The following is a 16,628-nucleotide window of genomic DNA, read 5'->3' as shown; positions in this document are numbered from 1 at the left end:
CGCTTCTGTGTATATGTTCATGACACAACACCACTAATTAAAATACCGTTGTTGCATCAAAAGTTAACTTAGCGTCTTGACAGCTATACATCAGTAAATAATCCTTTCTACTAAAGGCACGAGGCCTGAAATTTTAGGGGAGGGGACTAGTCGATTACAATCGACCCCAGTGTTTCACTGAAACTTATTTTATCAACATCGAAAGGTGGAAAGGCAAAGTTAACCTCGGCGGAATTTGAACTCAGAACGTAGAAGCAGGCGAAATAACGCTAAGCACTTTGTCCAGCGTGCTAACAATTCTGCTAGCTTGCCGCATTTAGCGAAGTAAATAATAGTGTGCAATAAGTATGGTAGTTGATAAAACTAACTGAAACTACTGGAAACCGCGTTGCAGGATGGCCACAGTCCAATGAACGAAGCCAATTAATAAATAACAATTATTAATATTAATATTTTTATTATCTCTGCAATATCACCGGAGATTAGGTTTTTGGATTCGTTTCTGCTCACATTTGCTGTCCTTAGTCTTCCCTGGACAATTGCTGCAGATCGTAGATGTATTCTGTCAAAAGAAGAAAAAAACAAGAATATAAGCTAATTAATGGTGTCCATCGTCTCAATCAGATAGCATATTATAAAATACAAAAATACATATAGTCCACAAAAATTTCGTCTTTACTAAAACATATAAAACATCATATGCATGCGTCCAAAAGTGGTGTGTGTGTGTGTGTGTGTGTGTGTGTGTGTGTGTGTGTGTGTGCATGTGTGTGTGTGTGTGTTGCTTGAGTGAGTGAGGGAGTTGGTGTCGTTTATTTAAACTAAATGTTTATCTCGCAACAAGGCATAGGCCATAGTGGCTATATTAAGTGGAACTCCAAGTTCTCACCTGTTTTTTTCAGCAGATGACAGCAGGAGCACGCTGTCTAGTCATGACTTTTTCAGTAGAACCCCGCCAAATGTGCTCTTACTCTCTTTATAACAAACACTCGGCTTAAGCAAACAATCGACAGAATTGATCGCTGTCTACATGGTTTCAACTTGTATCAATACAAACCTAGTTTCAGCCACTCCACCAGGTGACGAATTTCATTTGTTTATTTCACTTATTTTTACCTCAGCAACATTTATGACACAAAAACTAATTTAATTCAACAGATGCAGGCGTGGCTGTGTAGTAAGAAGTCTGCTTCCCAACCACATGGTTTCGGGTACAGTTCCACCGCGTGGACCTCGAGCAAGAATCTCCTATTATAGTCTTGGCTGACCAAAGTCTTGTGAATGGATTTGGTAGATGGAAACTGAAAGAAGCCCGTCTACATATATATATATATATATATATATATATATATATATATAATATATATATATATATATATATATATATATATATATATATATATATGAATAAATGAAAGAATGGAGTCGAACGAAGATGTTAACAAAATTCTTTTACTCTCGACACATGTTTCGAAGACAGCATATTTTCATTCCGAAGGAATAAAGGGTGCATTATGCAATCTTCTCATCAGGAAAGAAAAGGAGCCTCTCTCAACAACAAGACAAACAAAAATTTCGATGATTGCCTACATGGCAACCAAAGCGATAATGAGTGTTTTTTTTTTAAAATCCGTTATAAGCATTGACGTCAAAAATAGATAGTAGGAAGAAGTAAAAATAGGTAGGGGACAGTATGTTTGCTGTATGTATGGAAATGTGTGGGTGTGTGCTTGTGTTAATGAGTGCGTGTGTTTATGTGTGTGTGTATGTGTGTGTGTATATAACTGCATTTGTGTCTGTGTGTGTGATTGTGTGTGTGAGAGTGAGACAGACGTCAAAGATAGGTAGTAGTAAGGGAAGCTATAAAGGAGTAATAGGTAGGGAAGGGGAAGTGTACGTTGATTGAAAGAATGTTCGGAGGCTTAGGGAAGAATTTCTCTATAGCAGTGGTGTGGACGTGAAGCTAATTGTTAAAACCACAGTGACTATCGTTATCATTTATATGAGTAGAAAGTGTGTTTCTGTCAATGTTTACATTTGTACGATTTTTCTATGAGTGTGTTTACTAGGGGAACCTCAGCGAAAAGAATATGGAAGAGCTCAGAGTTACAAAATCTCCTGCCCTTATCAAAAGGAAAGGATACAGACAATATGAACCAATCCAATTTGAAAGTTATATTGTTGTCTTTAAGACGCCAAACTAATTTACTTAGCCCTAAACTATGTCGTTTTTTCCTATCTCTGAATGTCGAATAGTGGTTAGAAATTCTCTTGGATAACTGAGAAGTGGACGCTCCTATATAGAAGAAAACATCGGTACCGGAAGAAATTCTACACTGGTAAATGGAATTCTTAATTTTGGAATTACTAGACAAAAATTTTATTCTGTTAGGGTTGTCCTCCGAGATCGAGACGAAGTTTTTATTGTTTTGATTGTTGTTTTTATTAATACTAGGGCTAACAACTACACTATTTCTATTATTATTAGTATTATTAATTGTACTACAACCAGCAATATCACCGACAATAATACCGTTATTGTTGTTACCATCGACACTACCAATGTTATTAACCCGACTAATACTATTATTAATATTATTATTGTTAACACTATCGCTGCTACCAATGCTGGTACTGTTAATACTATTTCTATTATTATGATTGTATGATGGGTTGGAATTGGTAAGATTAGTGTTGGAACTGCCGGGTGAAGAATCTTTGTTTAGCAGCTTGGTATTGTGGGAAGATATAATTTGTGAAAGATTCCTAGTGTTAGAGAAAGCGATTCTGACTTTGCGGGAATTGATAATAGAATGATATCTAGAATTTCTGGGAAAGTTCCTAGCAACGGCTTCACGGAACTGTAAGGGAAGGTTCGATTTAATTTTTTTTCCGAAAGGTATTACAAACCAGATACAGTTTTTTGTGGACTTTGAATTGTTCTTAGTGTTATTTGTGATAGTAAGGGGAAAATTTCTGTGTTGGAAATTTGGGGTTGCATAGCGCTTACTTCCCCTTGTCCGTAAAGAATTTATTTTATGTACAGGGGTGCTGGCACTATTAGAATTGAAATCATTATTCCTATTACGAGTAACTTTACTATCTTGAGAAGCAGATGCTGGTTTAGAATGAGCTGGGTCGATGTATGACACTTTTTCCTTATAACCGGCTCTTGACAAAGCGGCGTTATAGAATTCTGATTTTTGGTTAAAGATGTCGACATTAGCAGATAATTTGGACAGTCTCAGAGATATGTTTTTAACTAAATTATCGGTAATTGGCTTGGCATGATTACTGAAAATGCTGATATACTTAAGATTAGTGGAAGGTTTATGATAAGGGAAGTATGAGTTATTCTGCAGATTGAGGGTAATGTCCAAGAAGTTGGCTTTAGTTAATTCATCGTCAAAAACTATGCGCAAGCCCATTCTACTAAAAAACCTAACTAATTTGTTCTTAACCTTCTATATTCTTTGGTTCGAAGCGTTTTGGAGGTAAAGCAGACAATCGTCGCGATAAAGACCTCCACAGATGTCCGGGAATTGGTCGGCCATTTCATAAAGAATATAAATTCCGACCAAATCAGCTATCTAGATTGAAGAAATTCGAAGATGATCTTTGGGACATCGTAAGGAATATTAAATTTCATAAATCCCCTCCCAGGAATAAACACCTCAGATACCTCGATAAAGTCTCTAGAGATATAAACAGATTAGACTCCATCCTGGTCCAATCGGATAAAACCGGCAACACATATAAGCTTACCAAGAGCCATTATTTAGAACTGCTCAAAAGGGAGATACATAAGAATTACAGGACCACCAGTAGGAATACGCTCAGGCAGGCCAACTTAGAAACTAAGAAGATTATGGAGACTTACGGATTACAGATGAAGACGCAACCATTGAACCCCAGACAACCCAGATTCATCTTAAAGGACCACAAACAGAACTTTCACACCAACCCAGCATTGCGGCTCATATGCCCTTCCAGTTCAGACATTGGCACCCTTAGTAAATACATATTAGATAAGTATATCCCTATATTAATTAATAAATTAAAACTTAGCTTATGGTCCAATTTTGTTCAAGTCGTAGATTGGTTTACTTCTATTACTGATGGGGCCAACACTAAATTTATACAATTCGATATATCTAGTTTCTATCCTTCAATCAACCCTATTGTACATAATAAGGCCCTACGGCACGCACACAATAAGACAGGCCTCTCCAGGGAGGAAATTAGTGTGATATTGACAGCTAGGAAATCTTTCATATAGTTTGATAGCAAGTTGTGGGTCCGTAGAGATACCCCTAATGCGTTTGATGTACTAATGGGAAGTACAGACAGCGCCTAGATAGCCGATTTGGTCGGAATTTATATTCTTTATGAAATGGCCGACCAATTACCGGACATCTGTGGAGGTCTTTATCACGACGATTGTCTGCTTTACCTCCAAAACGCTTCGAACCAAAAAATACAGAAGGTTAAGAACAAATTAGTTAGGTTTTTTAGTAGAATGGGCTGGCGCATAGTTTTTGACGATGAATTAACTAAAGCCAACTTCTTGGACATTACCCTCAATCTGCAGAATAACTCATACTTCCCTTATCATAAACCTTCCACTAATCTTAAGTATATCAGCATTTTTAGTAACCATGCCAAGCCAATTACCGATAATTTAGTTAAAAACATATCTCTGAGACTGTCCAAATTATCTGCTAATGTCGACATCTTTAACCAAAAATCAGAATTCTATAACGCCGCTTTGTCAAGAGCCGGTTATAAGGAATAAGTGTCATACATCGACCCAGCTCATTCTAAACCAACATCTGCTTCTCAAGATAGTAAAGTTACTCGTAATAGGAATAATGATTTCAATTCTAATAGTGCCAGCACCCCTGTACATAAAATAAATTCTTTACGGACTAGGGGAGGTAAGCGCCATGCAACCCCAAATTTCCAACACAGAAATTTTCCCCTTACTATCACAAATCACACTAAGAACAATTCAAAGTCCACAAAAAACTGTATCTGGTTTGTAATACCTTTCGGAAAACAAATTAAATCGAACCTTCCCTTATAACGATAGTCACTGTGGTTTTAACAATTAGCTTCACGACCACACCACTGCTATAGAGAAATTCTTCCCTAAGCCTCCGAACATTCTTTCAATCAACGTACACTTCCCCTTCCCTACCTATTACTCCTTTATATCTTCCCTTACTACTACCTATCTTTGACGTCTGTCTCACTCTCACACACACACACTCACACACACAGACACAAATGCAGTTATATACACACACACATAAACACACGCACTCATTAACACAAGCACACACCCACACATTTCCATACATACAGCAAACATACTGTCTCCTACCTATTTTTACTTCCTCCTACTATCTATTTTTGACGTCAATGCTTATAACGGATTTTAAAAAAAAAACACTCATTATCGCTTTGGTTGCCATGTAGGCAATCATCGAAATTTTTGTTTGTCTTGTTGTTGAGAGAGGCTCCTTTTCTTTCCTGATGAGAAGATTGCATAATGCACCCTTTATTCCTTCGGAATGAAAATATGCTGTCTTCGAAACATGTGTCGAGAGTAAAGGAATTTTGTTAACATCTTCGTTCGACTCCATTCTTTCATTTATTCATATACAACACATAAATTTCTACCCTTGACAGGTCGCTTCAACCGTGTTTTCTGACGTGAATTTGCTACCCAGGTTTCGGTTAAACGAATTTTCCATGCTGACAATAAACATAGGATAATTCATTCACCTACTTATGTATGTATATATATATATATATATATATATTCACCTACTTATATATGTATATATATATATATATATATAACACCACCCGCCTCACTAGCACCCACCATCGACCCTATCCCATCATCCACTCCTTCACCTGCACCTCCAGCAATATTATCTATTGCATCTCTTGCTCTCTCTGCAATTCCTTGTACATCGGACAAACGGGACGCCGCTTGGCTGACCGGTTCGCGGAACACCTTCGTGACATCCACCTTGCGAACGACACACCGGTCTCACGCCATTTCCGCTCCACCGGTCACTCCTTGCAACACCTATCTGTGTTCGGTTTGTCCTTACACAGAGGCCATCCGGATTCCCGTTTGCGCCGTGAACAGGAATTAATCTTCTCTCTTCGCTCTTATACGCCATTTGGTCTCAACTCTCCCCCCCTCCTCATCTAACCCCCCTCTCCCCCTCCTCACCTATCCTTTCTCCCCCCGACCCCTACTTCTTCAGTCCTTCATCCTTTCACCCCTACTCCCCTTCCCTTCTTCCCTCTTTCTCCCTCCCTCTTCCCCTTCCCTCTGCTCCCTCACTCCCTCTCTCCCCTTCTCTCTCTCCCCCTCTCCCTCTTTCCTCCTTCATCCCCCTCCTCACCTTCCTTCTCCCCCATCGTCTCCTCTTCCCCCTTCTCCTCCCCCTCTTCTTCCCCTCCCCTTCTCTCCCCCCTCTTCTCCCCTCCCCTTCTCTCCCCCCTCTTCTCCCCTCCCCTTCTCTCCCCTCCCCCTCTTCTCCTCACTACACCACATGACTTTACACATCACATCACATATGATGTGCCATACTAATACACACACCAACTAATACATACTAATACGTACTAATACATACTAGTACATACTAATACTTACACCAACCCTATACATACACACGTCCAGACCCCGCATACGCACTTATACTCTCTCACACACACACACACACACCTATACATACCAATACGTACTAATACATACTAATACATACATACATACACCAACCCCATACATACGCACGTCCAGACCAATCTTACGCACTAATACTCTCTCATACACACACACACACACAACACACACACCCGTATACATACTAATACATACACCAACCTATACATACACACATCCAGACCCCTCCCACGCACTTTTAGCTGGTCACTCAACCCTTTTATCAACCCTATTATCTCCTTATTTCGCTCTCGCGTCTCATGTTTGATCTTTGACCTCTGGCCGAAATCAGATCGCCATGTTGATTCGTTAGCTACTGCACGCATTTTTTTTCTCTCCTTCTTTCTGTGTTTTTCTCTCTCTGTGTATCTTTCTGTTGAAGAGCGTAGGCTCGAAACGTTAAAGACTTGTTTTATTTATATTTCTGAGCGCCATACTAATACAATTGTTCGTTTGTCTTCCACCTGCCTTCGTCTTTTGTTTATTTTCATAAAGCTTCCCGTTATATATATATATTATATATATATATATATATATATATATATATATAGTTTATGGTCATTGCATATTCTTTTTTATTGTAGTAAATTTGGCTTACAGCTGTTTCCAGTTGTCATTATAGGTTCGTTACTGATAGGTTTACTTAATTGGTCTATTGATTAGTTGAGAAAAGTTGATCTACCTAAAAATAGCATTAATTTTATAGGTATTAAACTTAAACAACTGATCACTTGAGAAACCTAATCAGTAACAAACCTATAACGATTACTGGAAACAGCTGTAAGCCAAATTTACTCCAATAAAGGAAAAATATGTAATGACCATTATTTCCATTTTGTCTTGTATATCACTCTGTGTAACTGGAGCGCAAACACAGATTTACAATATAGAATGGTGATAAACTATAACCTCGGATCTTACCATAAGAATACTTCGAGTCCTTTATTAGTCTAAACAATATCGTTAGCCTGGTGTGCAAAGAGAGAGCTTATGAAGTATTTTGCCCAGGAATTGTTGTACCATCAAAACTGTAATTGCAAAATTTGGGGACTGAACAAATGTCATTTAACTTCATTAATTATGGTGCGATATAAGATGGTAGAGATCTATACTTCGAGTGCTACGTAGAAAATAAAGACAACTATTACATGTAATTTACTGCTGTTATCTCTCACGTCCACATTTTCTACAGACTATGCATGTACGTGTTTGTATTGTGTTTATTGTTTGTTCCTTCTCGAGCCATGCCTGGCTCATAAGGGCCGGTCTCCCGGTTTCTTGGCGTATAGGCTCCCCACCTGAACGGGACGCCGGTCTGTCGCAGGTGAGCTGCAAGATGCAGGAGGAAAGAGTGAGAGAAAGTCGTGGCGAAAAAGTCTGCAGAAGTTCGCCATTACCTTCTGCCGGAGCCGCGTGGAGCTTAGGTGTTTCGCTCATAAACACACACATCGCCTGGACTGAAATTCGAACCCGCGATCCCTCGACCGCAAATCCACTGCTCTAACCACTAGGCCATGTGCCTCTACGTGTTTATTTATAGGTTAGCCCTAATCGAGTAGACTCATAATTATCCAGACATTCTTATATATCCAGAACTATATTGGCCAACGTGTCCATAATTTTTAAGGATAATAGTGTGCTAACTGAGAAATATTGACAGAAAGGCTCCCTCTTTGGCTGAATGTGCGCTTGTGTGTGTGTGTGTGTGTGTGTGTGTTTGTACGCACGCATGCGTGCGTGTGTATGTGTGTATATACCTGTGTATGTGCGTACGTGTGTGATGCACCTTCATATATCACTCTGCATTTTGTTTTTCTTATGGTAAAATAGGATTTTGTATTAATACGAATGAATTTATACAAAAATATTTTAATTCTATCTGTTAATGCTCAATATCGTTTGTTTGAACTTAAGGTATATAAGTGTGTATGTATGAATATATATGTGTGGTGTGTGTGTGTGTGTGTGTGTGTGTGTGTGTGTGTGTGTGTGTGTGTGTGTGTGTGTGTATTATGTAAGTAGAGTTCAAATCAAAGATTTGTCCTCTTGAAACACATCTGCTTATTCCAATATTCCAATTCCGTGTGTAGTTGTTATACGCATAAGAGTTGAACATTTAGGAAATATTTTTTGCAGAGTAATTATGTATGAAAAAAGGAGATTGGAAAAGATTTTAGTATTATTTATTCACCATTACACATGTTTTGTTTGCTAATACAAATTACAAAATTGTACGTGTAGGATAAACATATAAGAAATCTTCTATTAGCAATTCTTCAGAGAATCAAATAATACAAAATTTACATTTAGAGATTTACATATATATCAGAGGGGTAGCCAGGTTCTAAAGTTAGGAGGAGCGAGCACAGAAAAAAAGGCACCGTGACACAAACCAAACAATTTTTAGCTCATTACTTTTATATTATGCAAAATATTTCATTAGTTATAATATACGTAATTGTATTCTATATTCACTAATTTTCATGTTTTAGTTACAATGAAACTTACGACTTCTGATATAGGTCACTAAAAAGTTAAAAACGATTGTTGAAGAGGCAGCAAAACATAAACTACAAGGTATATACTATAAATTAGTTATATACTGAGAATAAGCTACTAAGTGTATTGAAGAAAATAGATCGTTGCTGTATATTTGGAATAAAATACTAACGTCTGTATTATGACTGAGAGCTTAAGTCTTAAACATCTTCCTCAACGTTCGCTTCACCAAGGCAATATCCCACTGGTGACCTCACGTCACGGCGCCACCTACTGGAATCTAACCCGGTTGATGCTGCACAAAGCAGGTTGAATGACCGTTAACAGGCATTACATTTATTAATATGATAATGTAAGATGATATGGCTTGTGGAATCTGTAAATATCCAATGTGGAAAATATCATCGCTTTGTTTTACATGTCAGTATGTTTAAATACAAAACAATTTTTGTAATATCACCGACATGTTTTTCTCTCATATCATCCACCTGCACGCGCTGTACTGTGATAGTTACTTGTCGGAGAGTCAGTAGTTTTATTTGTGATGCAGTTTCGCTTCTTAGTCGGGGAAATTCACTTAACACGTTCTCTCTTGTTACAATGGTGAAGGCAAAGACAAAGTCTTCGGCAGTTCGACACTGCTTTGTTTTGAGATATCATCCACAATAATAATAATAATGATAATAATAATAATAATAATAATAATAATAATAATAATAATAATAATAATAATAATAATAATAATAATAATAATAATAATAATAATAATAATAATAATAATAATAATAATAATAATAATAATGTCTTGCGCAGAAAGAGTACAAGCGTAGACACGACAAGATAGCCCAAAACCTCCACTGGCTAATATGCCATAAGTATGGATATGAGGTTACGGGTGCTTGGTACCAACATACACCCGAGAACATAATGGAAGAAAAAGGGGAAGGCAAAGATCTTCTGGGACTGCGATTTCCAGACAGACAGGGTGTTAGAGCACAGAAGGCCGGAGATAGTAAGTTTTAGTAGGGACAAACAAGGGTGCCTAATAATTGACATGGCAATGCCAAGAGATCAACATATCATCATGAAAGAAGAAGGTTGATAAATATGGAGACCTAATAACTGAGATCGTTAAGACGCGGCAGCTACGAGAGTCAAACATAAGGCTATTCCTATTGTCATTGGGTTTAATACCACCCAATCTGAAAAAACTTCTGAAAACCTTATTGCAAAAGTCGGCATTACTTGGAACTGCACGCATATTACAGCAAGGATCTCAAATAGACAGTTCTTAAAGAACTGTCTGTTTGAGATCCTTGCTGTGACTTGACAAACAGTACAAACCCCCGGTAGATACAATCTCTTCAATCAACAACCTCATGAAATTGTATATTGTGCGACGTCTATAGTAATAATAATAATAATAATAATAATAATAATAATAATAATATAATAATAATAATAATAATAATAATAATAATAATAATAATAATAATAATAATAATAATTGTTGACAATGCAATGAATGCATCACCCTAAGGCAGATATAGAACGACTTTACCTGCCAAGAAAAGAGGGTGGCCGTAGACTTTTACAACTGGAATTAACAATAAAGATTGCCACAATTGGCCGAGACACCTATCTGAAAAACTCTGATGACTGGATGTTAAAACTTGTCTCAAAGCATGAAACAAGAAAACATTATACTCAGTAATAAAACAGACAAAGGAATATCAAAGTGAATTCCAAATACAACAAATTCCAGAATGAGTCGTACTAGAAACAAGCACAGAAAAAGCTAAGCATAAGAAAACCCGTACTAAAACTGCTGCCTTAGATATTCTTACTGATAAATGGCAAGAAAAACCTCTCAATGGCAAATACCCAAAGAGAACTAATAGTGCCGAGGTTGACAAAGCCCTTACCCATCAACGGTTTGTGGCTTCTGGCTTAAAATCTGAAACACAAAGGTTTATCATAGCAGCCCAATATCAATGTCTACCTACAAGAAACTGCCAGGCCAACATATTAAAGAACAGCAGTAGCCCATGTCGTGTATGTCAACAACAAAACGAAACCATCGATCATGTTGTCTCTATGTGCAGTCTTCTTGTGCCTACAGAGTATCTCACAGGCATGATAGAGCAGCACAATATATTCACTGGGTAATTTGCAAAAACCTGAACCTGCCCCAAAATAAAAAAACTGGTAGGAACACAAACCACCTCCAGTGCTTGAAAATGATCACATCTCATTCCTCTAGAACAAACTGACAAAAAGATAGATGCCAAACATTATATTGAAAGACTTCTGACAAAAATCATGCTTCCTCATTGATATGACTGACCCAATCGATATAAATGTATATGTCAAGACCTACCAGAAACTGAGCAAGTATAAAGATCTTGAAATAGAAATTGGCAAAATGTGGAACCTTAAGAATAAAACAATACCTATTGTCATAGGTGCCTTAGGAATGATAGCAAAAGGGGCTGATTGCTACCTAGCTCAGATACCAGAAAACTCCAAAATGGCAGAAATTCAAGATAGTGCTCATGGGAACTGCCCATATCCAACCTAAAATACCGTCTATGTAGTCTCAAATTTTAAAACAAACTCATAATTTTCTTATGCTTTCTTTAACATTCTCTACAACAATACTATGTACAAAACCAAATATATGACACCCTAGGCATAACACTAGCATGAACTTCTAACTTGTTGTCTCTTGAGGTCTCTGGTTGAGACTTGGAGCCAACTTGTATAAATACAAAGCAAAAAGTCAAACAACAACAACAACAACAATAACAATAACAATAACAACAACAACAACAACAACAACAACAATAATAATAATAATAATAATAATAATAATAGCGGTTTCGGGTTTTGGCACAAAGTTAGTAATTTCAAAGGGAGTTAAGTTGATTACATCGACGCCAGTGTTCAGCTGGTACTCATTTTATCGACCTTGAAAGGGCGAAAGGCAATTTGAACTCAGAACGTTAAAAAAAATCCACAAGAAATGCTACTATCGCTAACTTCTTAATAATAATAATAATAATAATATATTATTATGATAATAATGATAATAATGATAATGATGGTGATGATGATGACGACGACGACGATAATAATAATAATAATAATAATAATAATAATAATAATAATCTTTCAAGATTGATACAAAAAGTACCAGCCCAGTTCACCTGAGAATTATGGCAACAGGGGCATTAACTGTTCCAATCTCTCGTGTCTTGGAGGACCTTCAAAGGTCATTGGTTAAAAAAAGAAAATGAAGAATGTGATTGACAGGGGAGTGTGGGGGTGTAAGAAGAGTAAAGAAAGAAGCGTAAGATGGCGGAAGGAGAATGGGGACAGAATTTTGGATCAAGTAGAAGTAGGGTGGTGTGAGAGGGAAGTGGCTAGGGTTACCGGAAGGAGAGTGGGTTAGGGAAAAGGGGAGTGGAGTAAGAGGAAGGGGAGGGGTAAGTGAAAGGAGAGAGAGTTAAGGGAAAGAGAGTGGAGTCGGGGGTGGGGGGGATTAAAGTTAGGATTATGGTTAGAGTTAGCGGGGTAGAACGAGGAGGAAAGAATCCGGTGTGAGGAATACCGTGTCATATTTGACGATATGAAGATAATGAGGAGAGGAAAAGGTAACTGAAGAGGTTATTTGTCCAGCTTTTAACTTGAGAAACACAAATGCCACTTACACCATCGCTGCAACTACAATCAACTTCATCATCATCCCGAACCTGATGATGCCTACACACATGTCCATCATTACCAACTTCTTTATCTTCACTAGCACCATGACTACACCGCTGCCCCACCACCACCACCACTACTATTACTACCACCACAATCACTACAGCCACCATCATCACCACTACGACCACTACTACTACCATCACCACCACTACTAATACTACTGCTACTACTACTACTACAACTACTACTACTATTACTACTACTACTGCTGCTGCTACTAACACTAGTGTTGTTCCATCTCACTAGCTCAGAGTGGTCAGGCCACCCAAGACTTAGGTCTATTTGGGTAGGCGTCTGATTCAGGCTTCCTCTGTCTGTAGACACTTTTAAGACGGTCATACATGGAAAATGTAATGGCAATGCTCTTTGGGACATTGACATGTAGTCTGTGTATGTGTGAAGTGGGGAAAGAGTGGGGAAAGCCTTATGCTGAACTAGTCTGCCCGTTTCTTCCCCATCTCTTTCTGATATGTATGTGTGTACTGCTGTTGCTGCTGCTGCTGTTGTTGTTGTTGTTGTTGTTGTTGTATGCAGACTGCAACACTTAAAGAAGACGAAAATAATTTTTGAGTGATATTATAAACGTAATGAGAAAAACGTCATTTGCATTAGTGAAATTATTCTCCAAAGGGGAAAAGAAGAGGACACATGAAAAATTGAATGGAGATATACGTTTACGTCCCCGTAACTTAGCGATTCGGCAAAAGACACTCGATAGAATAAGTAATAGGCTTACAAAGAATAAGTCCTGGGGTCGATTTGCTCGACTAAAGACGGTGCTCCAGCATGGCCACAGTCAAATGACTAAAACAAGTAAAAGAATAAAAGAATAAATGAGGGAATGAGTCTGATCGCTGGCAGCGAAGGTGAGATCTTCAGACATGTTCTGATCTTAATAGAACTCTTTGGTTTAAGGTGGTGAACAGGCAGAATCGTTAACATGGCAGGCAGAATGCTTAGCGGCATTTTGCCCGTCCTTACGTTCAGAGTTCAAATTCAACCAAGGTCGACTATACTTTTCATCGTTTCGGAAGTCGATAAAATAATTGTCAGGGAGTGATGAAATCGATTTACCCACTTCCTTGAAATTGCTGGCTTTGTGCCAGAATTTGAAGCCAATAGAACACCTCGGTGAAGCATGGTCAGGTCAGGGAAAATAATTCCCGGATCAGACAATTCAAATAATGGCCTTGTAAAGTTTACATATTTGTAGATGGATGCATGCATGCATACATGATATATATATATATATATATATATTGATGTTACAGTTAAAACTAACAGAAAGTAGCGACAATTATAACAAAGATAACTATTAACCAACACAGCAAAACAGCTACAACAGCCCTATATTGAAACAATAGCAATACCAACAGTACTCTTTTACTTGTTTCAGTCATTTGACTGTGGCCATGGTGGAGCACCGCCTTTTAGTCGAGCAAATCGACCCCAGGACTTATTCTTTGTAAGCCTAGTACTTATTCTGTCGGGTGTCTTTTGCCGAGCCGCTAAGTTACGGGGACGTAAAAATACCGGCATCGGTTGTCAAGAGAAGTTGGGGGAACAAACATAGACACACAAACACACACACACATACATACATACATATATATATATATATATATTATATATATATATATATATATATATATATATATACATATATACGACGGGCTTCTTTCAGTTTCCGTCTACCAAATCCACACACAAGGCTTTGGTCGGCCCGAGGCTGTAGTAGAAGACACTTGCCCAAGGTGCCCCGCAGTGGGACTGATCCCGGAACCATGTGGTTCATAAGCAAGCTACTTGCCACACAGCCACTCCTACGCCTAGTAGTTGATGATTGAAATTTTTCGAACGTAAAAATATTCACACCTTAGAGTGTCTGCATAGCTATTTTGGTCACCGGAATCTTTAACGTAAGCTCTTGCGCCCATTCACTTTCTACATTTCATCTCCCTCTGTTATTCTTTTTAAGCATACACCAACCTCTCTTCTCTTCTATACTTCTCTTGTGTTCTCTCTCTATATTTACTTCACCTTTCTCTCAGTCTCTGTACACCACCCTCTTCGACATTCTTCCAACACTCTTTTGTCACTCGCTCTCACCATTTTCTACAACTCTCCCATTCTCGTTCTATACACCACCCTCCTTTATACACCATTCTATACACCACCTTCTATACTCCTCTGGGACCTACTCTCTCCACACCCTGAACTTCCTATCCCCCATTTATATACTCTCCTTATTTCTTCTACACTTTTCTGTCAGCCTCTCACTTTATTCACAACACTTCCTACCATTTTCTCCCCTATCTCTCGAAATACTTGCATCTGTCCACCTTTACTTTCACTATTCTTTGTCCTCCTACCGTTGAACCCTACCATGAAATCTCTTCCCATTCCTGTAATCTACCCCCACCTGCATTACCTCACTCACTCTCCAAATTTCACGTGTTCATCAATGTTATTGAATATATGGTGTGTTTTAATGGCCTCCTCGCGGGAGACTGTTAATGTAATGATGTCACCTACAGACCTGGAAAACTGCTGCAACGACAGGTATTCAGCACCCTGCTTTTTTAGTGATCCATTTGAAGTGGAATGCCCCAGTAAGACCAGTTCCTTGTCTGTTTCATTTTGAACACAAAACCACAGAGAAGGTGTCTATCTCTACTAACTGTCACAGAAAAGTGGCATTAAAGGGCCTATTTGTGCATTATAATTCATCCCTATTCATCAGAACTAAGACGACCTATATAAGATATGAGATCCATAGAATACGCACGAAAGGCAGCGAAGCAAATGACGCAAAAACCCAAACCATGCAATTCCGATAAACCTCTATTGAGAATACCAGGAATCATTAACCATCCTAACAAAACCCCACATTAAAAAATAACGTGTTTTTTTAAACTGTCACATTTTAACGAGACAATAACTGCTGCAATCTGCCGTGTAGTCTGTGGAATGGGGACTGAATATGCGACCGGCACTTTCCGGCCTTCTCTCCTATAAAATAACATATAGTAAATGTAATGAATCTTACATCGGCCGTACTGTCAGATAAATACACAAACGGGTTAAAGAACACTTCAACGCTAATGTGTGTTCCATCAGAAAACACTACGAAAATATCATTTCCGATATTCAGGTTTCCATTGACGCCACAGAACGAAACATTGGGAACTTAAGAATAAAAGAAGCCATCATCATTAGTATGAACAAATCACGTATTATTAACAGCAGAACTGAGCTGCTCGCGGCTTAGCTACAACAGCAATGCTGTCCTGCTCATGCACAGCAACCCTCAGAATGAAAGCATCTACCGACATCTACCGACTGAAGTTTGTAATATAACGAACAGTGAAGTTGATACGAGGTGGATTAATGGCGTAGTATGAGATTTGGCCGCTTTATAAGGTAATCAAATTGACCACCTCCACTCAAACGTAATGTTCCTTCGAATAAAGCAAACACATGTATATAAAGGGGTTCTTTGTATGGTTCACACACTTTGCAAACCCCGCACACACAGCATATCCCACGTTACACCACTGAGGTGGGTCTTCTGGGATACTACAATTCTTTCTCCCTTTTCATTAAG

At 38.2% G+C, this 16,628-nt stretch overlaps 1 long non-coding RNA gene across 1 annotated transcript in view; it reads right to left on the bottom strand.

Annotated features, from left to right (window-relative positions):
- Nucleotides 1-440: 440 nt before the first annotated feature.
- The window catches only part of LOC118766911, an 86,192-nt gene continuing 70,004 nt past the window's right edge, over nucleotides 441-16,628 (bottom strand). The window contains exon 2 of the long non-coding RNA XR_005002818.1: nucleotides 441-562. This is a non-coding gene — a long non-coding RNA (uncharacterized LOC118766911). The remainder of the gene's footprint in view (nucleotides 563-16,628) is intronic.

This window comes from Octopus sinensis, linkage group LG18, assembly GCF_006345805.1.
Source record: "Octopus sinensis linkage group LG18, ASM634580v1, whole genome shotgun sequence".
Classification (NCBI taxonomy): Eukaryota; Metazoa; Mollusca; class Cephalopoda; order Octopoda; family Octopodidae; genus Octopus; species Octopus sinensis.
Note: the sequence above shows the minus strand (reverse complement) of the source record. Positions and strands in the feature narration are given on the sequence as shown.